Here is a 12,425-nt window from a genome sequence, read left to right on the forward strand (position 1 = left end):
TAAGGAAGAAAACAATATTGAAGTTTAGGAGTAAATAATGATTAAAGATGTGAAGAGTTATGAAGTCTCTCTCATACACAGAAGGCAAGGAGGAAGGGAATGATTAAGCCTGTTAAAAGTAGAGTAGTTGAAGTGATATGAACAGGATTATATATCTATTTATGAAGAAATATGAAGTAAATATTACAGGGAATGCTTCTGATTTACTGTAATGTGCTTAAAATATTAATATGTAAAATGAAGTACATTTTCTTATGTTGACTTCTGAAACTCACTGCTGCAATAGGTTGTTCAAGGCAGAACATAGTAACAGTTTGTAAAAGCCTAAATAATTTCTATCAGTGAATGGATATATGATAGGTGAGACAAAGGGCTTGAGATCTATCTGTTAAAAAGCATATGCCAATTATTGAATTCGCTGTTTTACAGTTGCCCCTTATATTGATTTTTACCTGTATCACCCTGATGCAAACCATTTCATGAGACTGCACTTGGAGTACTGTGTACAGTTCTGGTGTCCTCAACATAAGAAGGACATGGAGCTGTTGGAGTAAGTCCAGAGGAGGGTCACGAGGATGATCAGGGGACTGGGCACCTCCTCTAATACTAGCAAATACAACTTCTAGAATATTCTTTCAGAAGCAAAACACACAATTTTTTTCCTATGAATGTTTTAAGACTTTAGATAACACCATTTAGCATTTGTTATTTGATACTTATAATCCTAATAGGTGCTAGCAAATATGGGTGTGAATAGCAAGTACAAAATTGCATTTCTCTTCAGACCAAGCAGTATCTTAATTAAATCCTTAAAAGGATGGAAATTCTGAATTAAAACTGAAGGCCCTTTCCAGTGCATCCTGGTGCTTCTGGAATAAAGAAAGGCTGCTGGAGTAGCTAGTTGTATACTTGAGAGAAGGCATCCATGAACTCTGATCAATCTGATAGCTAATTACTTCCAGTGTTAGAGAAAGCTAACTCTGAACCTTGTAGTTTGCCGATTATGTCAGTGCTGTAGCCATTGTGAATATGCCACATTAACAACACATATTATTATTAGCCTTTTTCTTAAATATACCCATGACAATTAACTGCCTACCTCTTAATACCTCTGGTTTGCATTATTATAGATAGTGAACTTACTGTTGAGGAAGCAGAGGCACTGAAACAGCCACACAATGGTATGTTCTGATCTATTGAAAAACAACATGTCTAGTATACATAATTGTATTGATCTGCTGCTGATAAAAGCAAGATATGAAAGTACACTGCTACAGTACTTTCAGTCTTAAGTATCTCCTCAGTATGCAAAGTGGCTCCATGGGCTGCTGTAGAGATGGCCTGAAGGAGAACCCTGACTTGGTGATGGAGAATCTTTTTCAGATACATGACCTTTAGCATCAACTTACATTTTTTAATGCTGTGAAAATGTTGGAGTCTGGCAGTTGCAAATGTGTGTTATCTAATATGTTGCTTTTCATATATAGTCAAGCCACATACCTGGTATCTGATGGCTTGGTGTATGCCTATTAGTTTTGGAATAGGTTATTTTTATTATTTGCTTTCTTTCTCCAGGCAGAATAAATCTAAATCCAAATTTCAAAAAGGTGGGGGGGCAGGCAAGAGAAAAGCTGGCAGTCAGCTCTGCATACTAAGGTTTATCCCCACACAATTCTTACAGCTGCATTTTAAACTCATTAAAAAAAAAAAAAAAAAAAGAGGGTTTATAATAGAGACTTGACCCATTCCTTAACAATAGAAAAGCAGCTGGGTACTGCTAGAATATCAGAGGTTGCTAAGCATTGAGTTTGAACAAAACTGCCCAACTTTAAAAGAAGTTGCCAAGTGTAGACCCTCTCTCACTGAAAAAAAAAAAAGAAAAAGAGCCTTATTGATCCATTTATCTGGTAACAGATATGAATCAAACCAAAAAATATATGCACTAGCATTCAAGTTAGATAAAAGTCAAGAGCTGCAATTAGTCTGGACTTCACTGCAAAACTTCATGGCCATATAGAGTTATACACTGGTGAATTCTGCAAAAAATAATGACATACTGTAGAGGGATTTTTGTCACGTTTTCTGGGAGAGACCCCATTTATACAGCAGCCTGCTTGAAGGATGGGTGTTATGGCATACTACAATGACAACAGTCGGCAGAATAGGGCAGAATTCCCTAGCTCTTGGGGAAGACATAAAAGACTTGTATTACTTCTGGTATAGGATTCAGCCTGTTGAATTTCCTCAAGGTTTCCATACTTTCCTACAAAGCACTAGTTATTCTCTGTAACATGATGTCTTGCTTTGTGATGCTTTTGTAAGAATAACAACTGCAGTGAGCATCTTGCTCTATGAAATCTGTTAACCGTGCTTTAACATACGGTTATTGGCCTATCCTTCGTTCTTGGGAATGAAGTAGATAACCCTTACCTCATAGCTGCCCATGAGGATGTCCCCTAATCTGCTAACGAACATGTCTGAATGGCTGGATCTAACCAGAAAAAGAATGATGGCCAATTCTCTGTATACTAAAATGAAATACACAGATGCCTTTGGACTTGAAGCTAAGGCTGCATGGCTGTGTCCTGTGTGATTCCCATGGAGCAGGATTGCACAGCTAGTGTGGAAGTATGTGGTGGCAGGACCAAAACCCTCTTTCAGTAGAATTATTATTCACAATGCCTATGAATGAGGCTGAAAAACATCATAGAAATTCCAGAGGCTGGATATTATTGATAGTAATGTAAGGACTGTATTGATCACTATGGCAGCATATTTGATTTATTAAGACAGGCACCTTAACATCCAGTACTGCAGAGCCAAATTTTTAAGCATGGACTTTATCATCCAGAAAGCATCACAAAACCATCTCTGTACCATACTTGTATCCAATATTAAAAAGTTGGGAGTTTTAAAAAAATATTTTAAGTATTTAAAAATAGAGACACCAATAGTCAGAACTAGAGTCTAATCCACAAATACGAGTTAGTTTTCACATGTTCTGAGTTATTCAAAATGAATTTCTCCCAGCAGTGTATTTTATGCAATAATGTCAGCAAAAAGATAGCTATTTTTACATTCAAAGAATAGAAAATACAAATGTAGTGTGCTTTCAATGTGAAATTGTATTTGCATAAAAATGATTTTATTTGTAACCAAAAAATGGGTCAAGAATCACATGTCCAAGATAAACTTTTGTAGAAAAGTTCTTACAGTTCTGGACTAAAAAAAATAATAAAATCCAAACCCATGCAGTCATTCTATATGGTACTGTGACACAAAAGTATTGAAAAAGTTCCAGACAAGGTAAGGACGTAAGCTAAGGTATGAATGAAAGACACAGCATATGTCAAGGGGTGGACGTCTCTCTTGCCTCTCTGCCTGCAGAAGCATGCATGAAGCTTGTCTTGTTTCCTGACAGCACAAAGCAGGTGGAGTCTGCTGGTTCTTCTGTGGTCCTGCGGTTTGACCAAATTGATCAGTGCCACAGCAGACAAAAAAAATAGCGCAAATTTACACTATTTTTTAAGTTATTAAACCTGGATACCGACATGGGAAAACTTGAGATATATATTTATGATGTGTAATGAGACAATAAACTGACAGTGTGTTATCACATAATCTTTTGTGAAAACTGTGCTTATACACCAGTGTGAAATTGGTTTGTTACAGCAGCTTCAAATCCAGATTTTCACTTTCCCATGTTTTAAATTGGATTTTGCACACAGTTCTGTATACTAAGTCAGCATTAGAAAGGGAAAAACCTTTAAATATTTTCTGCATTGTACACACTTGCAAATTTTGCTTTTGCCTTTGCTTCTGGATGATGCAGTCCTGTGTTTAACAAAATGCTTATAGGTATATAGAGTGAATATGACATTTTAATGAGATAAATGTGTATGTGAATGGGTTTTGCTTGTTAACAGTGGAGGTAGAATGGTAGCTTTGATAAACAGGTGTCCACCAAAGAATTTCTCAGTGTCATTGTTCCCAATATAAAATACTTCAAGTTTAGCTGAGTACAAGAAAACACCAGCATAATGAGCCGATGGATTTTGTCCAAAGGGTTTCATCATGTTTGAATCATTGAAGCAATTGTTTCTGGCACAGAATGCCCTTTTTGTTCCTCTGCCTGCTTATGGAATGATAGCAACTTGAGAACAATATGAGCTTGTGCTGGGCTCATCCCATTCCCACCCCTTTGGCACTCTTTGAAAAGTGATAAGAAATCATGTTGCTACCTGAGGAGAAGGCTGTATATACAAGACATCACATTTGGGTTTTATGTGATGAATGCACAGTAAATACCTATGAATTCTCAGGCTGAAAAAAATGTACTGTTTTAAAATAAATGGGGGAAAAAATGTATATTAGTGTATTTATATATTTGTACTTCTAATAGAATATACTTATACAAAACCAGTTACTATTAATGTGTACAGTGAAGGGAAAATAAACTATCTCTGTGCATGAACAAAGAGTACTAGAGGGGTATCTTGAAAGAATTTCAAACATTCTAGATTGTCTTATATCCCCAGTGACTTATGCTTCATTGTTCTTTGATTTTCTCCCTCTTCAGAAGATATTTTTTGGGGAAATTAACAAATCAGATGTTAGTAAGTCTTGGGAAGATTAAACACTTTGATACCTCAAAGCAAGAGGAGCTTTCTTATCCTGTCTAATATTTTGAGGTTAGAAAAGGTCTTCAAACAAAATCTCTAGCTCTGAGCACTTTCAGATTTTACTAGGAGCTGAACATGCTCATATTGCTGACCTAAATACAGGTATTCGTTTTCAACTTTAGGGTTTTCAAGGTCTTACTAAGATTCCTCCTTTCAGTTAAATCTATCTGCAGATTTATTTATATATATATATATATTTTTTTTTTTTTTCAATACATGATTATTTAAGGCATAGCAACAGCTCCAGTTGAATGATTTCTTACAAATGATTGATTCTGTCTTCAGGGGCTCTAATCCATCAAGTAGACATAGAAGACATCTAGAAGAAATCAATTGGAACATTTGCTATAATTGTGTAACTATTTTGACTATATAGTATGTGGATATGTTTAATGTAATGATTATAATAAAATGTGCCTGGATGGCTATCAAGTCATTCTCTAAATAAAATGGCATACTTTTTCTTAACTGATTACAACAGCACATGTGGCAAAAGTAATGTATTTTACTGAGTAGGATAAATGTTAGATACATAGTTATTCTCACACCCTGTTGCACTCCATTTCCCAATAGGCCATCAGAAAAGGAAGATAACGTTTCCTTAACCTTAAGTAGAAACAGTAACCTTTGTTGCATTGGACTTTATGAATAGACCTCCAAAAGACTACAGGTTTTTTGTTTGTTTGTTTGTTTGTTTGTTTGTTTGTTTTTTGTGAGAATCCAAAGGAGTATGCACAGCAAGAACAGTTTGGTGCCTGTTTGGGGGTCTAGAACTGTTGGTACAGAACTCTTGGCAACTTCTTTCCCCTGGGTATGTCCTTCATATGTTCTACACATGTCCTAAACAGTTAATTTCCATGCCCAAATTAAAACCAAGCAATGAAAGAAAAACACAGTAAGGCATGTCTGAGAGGAAAAAAACCACTACATTAAAACTCAGCTCTGCAAAGTCTAAGTAAACGAGCTTTGTTTCATGAAAATTTGAGATTATAATGAATAGCAGAACACTTATTTTCCAGCTGAATGGCTGCTAAATATAGCCCTTTAATCAGAAGTTTCTCAGATAATGGATCTTTAGATAAATGAACAACCTGATTCTGCCCTGAAGATGCCCTTATCTTTAAAATTCTATTTTATTAAACATTATTCCAATTCTTTAAAATGACTGCTAACAGAGCTCACTGGTGGGCTATGCCAAATGAAAGTCCCCTCTGAGATGGCTCTCACAGCTTAGACTTCTCTGCAGCAAATTGCTGGTCTTGCCACGCTGGTTTAATTCTCTTTTAGACATGAATTACTGTAGAATTGGAAGGAAAGGGCTTAGAGCTTGAAAATACATGTTTGCCCCTTTCCCAAAATCACCAAGTCTGGTATTAAAGATCAGAGCAAACTTTTGTAGTGATTCATGAGATATTACTACCCTCTCCCTCTCTTGAGCTCCCTGGTTGCTTGATTCCTTATACCTATCAATGTGGTCTTTTATTGCTGTTTAATAACAAAAGGTATTTTGTTTGCCTACCTGACACTTTTATTAACCTCACTTTTGTGTGTATGTGCACATATTTCTCCAGGCATGATTTATCCCCCCCAATAAAAGTGGGGAGGGGGGGAGAAAAAGTACAGCTTTATTTGAAGAGAATTTGTCCCTAATCTGTTGCAGCTGTAGGGGACCATTCCACCAATTAAAAAGAACAGGCTTTGGCTCCTTCCCAAATGAGGCAACCACATGTTACACTTGGATTGGTCACCTCAGGGGAATGGTGGGTCACAGGGGCATCTGGTTGTCATTTCCTCTCTGGTCAGCATGAGGCAAGTATGCACCAGCAAGGAGGGAAAAAAAATAATGTATATTTTCTTTCTGTCCTTGTATCTTGTCCTGCAGTATCAAAAGGTCCAGCAGCATTCAGTCAGAGCAGGAGAGTCTCCTACAGTGTGATACAGTCTGGGGTTTTGTTCTGGGTTCCGCAGTAGCAGTCATTTTTCTCCTTCTTAGTAGCTGGTGCAGTGCTGTGGTTTTGACTTTCAGCCTGGGATCAGCGCTGATAACACCGATGTTTTTAGTTGCTGCGACCAAGGACTTTTTCAGTCTCATGCTTTGCCAGGGAGGAGGGGAAGCTGGGAGAAAGCAGAGACAGGACACCTGACCCAAACTAGCCAAAAGGAGTATTCTATGCCACAGCACATCATGCCCAGTACATAAGCTAGGGGCAGTTATCCAGAAGGCCCAGATCACTGCTTGGGTCAGGCTGGGTATTGGTCAGCAGATGGTGAGCGGTTGTATTCTCTTCTTTTGTTATTTGCCTTATGGTTATTATTATTATTATTGGTGGTAGCAGGAGTGGTTTCTGTTGTACCTTAGTTACTGGACTGTTCTCATCTCAACCCGTGGGAGTTACATTCTTTTGATTCTCTTTCCATATTTCTAGGAGGGGGGAAGGGGGAAGAAGGCAGGGAGTGAACAAGCAGCTGCATGATTCTGAGGTACTGGCTGGGTTTAAACCACGACAGGTTTGGACATGAAAGCTATACATTTGATTTGCTGAGTTTTTAGGTGTCATTAACTTATTTCTGTCTCCCTGCTATAGTAGTGTAAATGCCTTTAGTAATGTAGAGGAATTATGGTAGGTTCATGCCGGTTTAACTGACTGGAGAGTTTCCCTCACATGTACAAAATGTGCCCCTCTGCAAGGCAACAGGCCTTCTGTTACAGCCAAGTGAAAAGGTCAAGAGCTGTGAGGTAATAGAAGTTTGATATAAATGTAAGATGTTGTGATCTCCAGTGTCTCAAATGAGTGAGGTAATTTTATGTTCAGCAAATATTGTAGATCAGGAATTGTGAACAATTTTACTAGCTGATCTATAGCTTAGTTGGCTCCCAAACTGCACATACACCTAGGGCTGAAGGGAAATGCAGGCTGCCAGAGCCGTCACAGTGAGGTTGTCTTCAAAAAATCAGGAACAGCTGGTTTCAACTAAACTCAGGCACTAATAAACTAATACTCATCATGAAGGGGGAAATGCTTCCATGAGCTAGAAAGGTCAGTGAACTCATTTACCTCTGAATGCGGCTGGCCCCCAGTTTTCAAACTGTTATGGTTAAGAGAGATGGTTATGTAGCTTTGTTAATGCGATAGTGTCGATGAAAAGGTTTTCTTGATCTGAAATTTTCATCTTTTCAGTACAATGAATTTAAAGCTGTAACATTTTGATTCCAGGTTACTAAGTATTAAAGGGGCTAAGGATTCATGGACAAGTTTTTGAATGGCAGCTGAGTTGATGTATGTGTTTTCTTAGGTAGGGTGAGTGCAGCTCTTGCTGTTAAAGGGCCTGTGAGGCTCACTCAAATCTGCTTGAGAGAAGGAGAGTGCAGATGGAGCAGCTGATGAACCATGGCAACCTCCTTGTAAGCCTCAGCCTGGATTAGAAACCGGAGAGGAAGCCATGGGTTGCTCCCCACATGGTGGAACATAGCAGATCATGCCATGGCCTAGGGACATAGGCTAGTATCAGACACAGTACAATCTTTGTGGAGAGAGAATTCAAGGACAAGTTAAGCCATGAGTGTGTGTTATTTAAAGTAGAAATATTTACTCTAGTCCATATATGAACCTCTTATTCTTTTTCATAGAAGAAGAAAAACAAATTTTTAATTTCTGTCTATCTTTATTTTATTTCTCCCAACAGAATTTTGTTTCATTTTTCTGGAAGCTGCCCTCCTCTAAAGCCTAAATCCCAGGGACAGCCTGCCATCTCCATAGTGACATAATGTCATCTCTCCATACCTCCCACTTCGTTATGTGTTCTAGTTTTGTCACATAGTTAATTTTCCAAACTGTGCTGTGTATGACACATTTGCCTGAAGAATCCTAAGATTTCAGTTCTACTTGAAATCTTTTTGAAAGATTTGCTATTTTCTCCATAAATTGTTCTAAATGACATGAAACACCTGTACGACAACATTGAAGGTCATATGCAGTTACTAGCTAATACTGAATTATCAAACGGCTTTAAATCTGAAAGGAAAAAGGTGGGGATGTAGCTGTAGCTTTTTTCAATAATGTTTACTTTTTCTTTTGGATCTCAAATCCAAAGGCTATCAATAAACATAACAGCTGCTGTGTCAAATTCTGTGTGGATACTTTTCACCAAGACCTACACAGCTGAGTTTTCAGGGGTTTTAAAATAAGGTAGCTGCTTATTTTTATTCTCTTTCTTTTTTTCCCCTCAGAGAAGAAGCTATGAAGATGTCAGAGGCTTTCCTTTGAAGGCATTCATATTTTCAGATTATGTTAGATGTTTGCCCTGTGATTAGGTTTCAAACAGATTCCATGCAAAACTTGATTAAACCACCTGGAAAGCTGATCACTTAGCAAAGTTAGTATAGAATGGCTTATAAAACTCAATCTCAGAGTTCCATCCAAACCTGCATAAGCAATTGGTGAACTTTTACAAACACTTTGGTCACCCACTAAAGAAATATGACATTTAGCAATTCTTCAAGTGCTTTGAAATGGATGATTGCAGTCTTGGTGATATTATCACCCATTTTGTAGTGAGGGACGTTGCTGATCAGCTCTGTGTTCATTGTCCAACACCATAACTCTTGATTGCTGGGATATAGCCAAAGGTTCTTGTTGTTTAAACAATTTACTGCAGTGTTTTCAACAAACTGTGCATCCATAATTTTTGGTTCATGACCCAGACTTCTGTATATCAAATATAAGTTTACTGATTGGGAGGGGTTTGGAGATTGTAAATAGAAAGCCATTCTGAAGGAGTCCCTATGGTGTGTCTATGTTATTCAGTCAAGTACAAGGAGAGACCAAGGTTTTGCTGTCCAAAAGCTGACCTGTTTCCAGAACCTTTCATACACATTGTGTCCTTACCGTGGGTGGAGTTCCTGCCAGTGTCTGATCCTAGGCACACACCATACAGCTGTGGAGAGCTGACTATGGGTAAACCTTGGGGTGATGTAGCAAGTGCTCCGGATAGTGCCCTCATAGGTGACTTCACCTTTGGTTCCACCAGGACCAAAGCTGATGTTTACCACTGGCATGCTTGTAGGCAGACTGCCTGATGCCAGGTACATACAACTGGAAAATTTGCAGCTAGAAACAACACTATGCACCAAAATTTTAACAAAGCCAGAGTCCTAACTGCTCCTGAATAGTCTCAGGAGGTCAGTCTCTGTAGCAGTTTAGGTGACTTGGAAGGTTAGGATGGAAATTTTGAAGCTGGCCATAAATCATTACACCATCTGCTGATCGTATTGTAACTTGCATAAAGAACATCTAGTTTCATCTACAAATAGTCAGTATAACAGCTGTATTTTGAACCAGATAGGTGGGAGGTCAAAATACTTGCCATGACTTTGATGTCCTTTTAAAATCTGACGCTCTTTCTACAGCACTGTTAATAGGGTCTTACATAATTATCGTCTGAAATATACTTATTTTTCCAATTACTGTTGTTAGCAAGGTTAGAGGCGATTTTATAATTGTGCTTAAATATACTTAGTACAATTTTCTTCCCATTTGGTAGCTGAGACAAACTAAAAGAACTCAGTATAGAGATTATATCCTTTTTGATACCTGAAAAAGAAGCCTGTTGTAATATTAAGTTGGCTCTAGCCAATGTAAAAAGCTTCCACAGAGATCTGATCATTTACTAACACAGTGGACTTGGCTCTAGCTATGTGATCAAAGATGATAATTTTACCGATATACTCTGGAATAATCTTTAACCTAAAAGATGATAATTTTACCGATATACTCTGGAATAATCTTTAACCTACCTTTGAGTCCTTTGAAGTTGATGGCATGGCTGGGGAGCTAATAAACTGTACCTGGTCAGTTTGGCAGTGTAATTTTGGTTAAAACCAAGATGGGATTGCACACATAACTTTGGAACAGGAGTTCGCAAAACCTATTTAATTTAATAAAGAAAAAAGAAAAGAAAACAACCAAACAACAACAACAACAAAAAAAAAAAAACAAAAAAAAACAAAAAACACAAAAAAAAAACAAAACAAACCCACAGCCTAAAGCTTCCTGGGTAACTATTAAGAGAAATGGCAAACTCAACATAAGCATTTTATTTACTTATTTTTTTCCCCTGCACATGCTTTTGATCTAGAGAGGGAATGGAAGTCAGCTCCCAGTGTTTCTAAAACATGGTAATTTATGAGTACAGTATTTGTCTAGAATGGATGGTATAATAAAAACAAGTGACAAAATACTGATCCTTTGCAGATCAGATTCAGATTTTTCTCTCACAGCCTACAATTTTTCTACTGTATTTTGTGGTTAACAATCCCAGTTCCAATGAATTCTCAAAGTAGAAAGCCAAAGAGGACTGGAACTAAAACTAAACTATTTCTGCTTTAAGGTATGGACTTCTGAATCTTTAAATTTTAAGGTGATTTATAGATGCCTTTAGTCCATTTGCAATTTAGCAATATTGTCAAAATAAATGGCAGATAATAAGTAATTGTAGGGCATGTGTTTTAATTTTTCAAATATTGAATTTTTTATATCTCACTGTTCCTGAAGTCCATTTAGCTGCTTTTCAGTCTCTTTAGTGGTTAATATCAGAATTGAAGATAAACTATGGTCTTTTAACCTGTAGAGTTTGATTGGCATCATGTTTAACATACTTCTAGACTAAGAAAACAGAAAGGAAGCTTTTTACAAAGTAGAAGGAAAACTGAATGCTTTTTTGGATATGGTCATGCTCATCTCCCTTTCCTTCCTTTTAGAAAACTTGATTTGTAACATCTTCCAGATGCACAGTGAAATTGCATTTTTTTGTTCTGCATTATTAAAGAACTGCATAGTTTGACTCAGATTAAATATAATGCTACTAAACATGACTGGCAGCAGTCAGAGAATTTAAAACCACTGGAGCGAAGGTAGCTTGTATGGGGAGGATGCACGACTTTATCTGCATAGGTTGATGATACAGAGACCATTGATCCATCTTCTGTCTCTTTTTTTATTGCCTCAGATCAGGTGAGTGTTATAGCATACAAACTGAAGCATTTGTTACCCATCTTCCAAAGTTTAAGAAAAGCCCAATTCTGAAATTTATCACAAAAATGTCTATTGCTTTCATGAAAATAGACATGAACCTTTACAGTTTATCTTGAGAGCAGTAATGTAGTGCTAAACTTACTGCTGGCAGGATTAGCCCTCCAGGTCCTTATCCCACACTCATTTATATACATGAATTTAACTTGCTGCATTGAAAGACTTATGTTCGTAAAATAGCCACAGATATGTTTATACAATGTTACTCTTGTGTGTAAGAAAATATTATAATTTAGCCATACAGAAAATGTGTTAAACATTTTTTAAAAAATATATAATACTGCTACAGTAATTGCAAACAATTCTGTGGCATTTATGAGAGAATTATAAACTTTTTAGAGATTTCTACAACTGAAATGCAAACAAAGGAAACAGTATTATTGCTACAGTAGTTCTATGATTTTAGAACTATTTTTGCATCCATCACTATACAGTAAAATAAAGTTCTTGGTCCAATTGATCACATCTTTCTGATTAAAATCCCAGATCCAGTGCCTCAGGAGATATTTATGACCTAACTGAATTTTCAGCCTAATGCCTGGCTCTATGGTAGACCAAACTGGATACTCAGTAATGGCAAACACTGAGGATCGAGAGCATATTTCATCAGGGTCTGCTCAGTTTCATCTTGTATGTGTAAGAACCCCTAAAGCAG

This window comes from Neopsephotus bourkii, unplaced genomic scaffold, assembly GCF_033783945.1.
Source record: "Neopsephotus bourkii isolate Nb327-2 ecotype Australia unplaced genomic scaffold, CSIRO-AGI_Nbou_v1 NB_1279, whole genome shotgun sequence".
NCBI lineage: Eukaryota > Metazoa > Chordata > Aves > Psittaciformes > Psittacidae > Neopsephotus > Neopsephotus bourkii.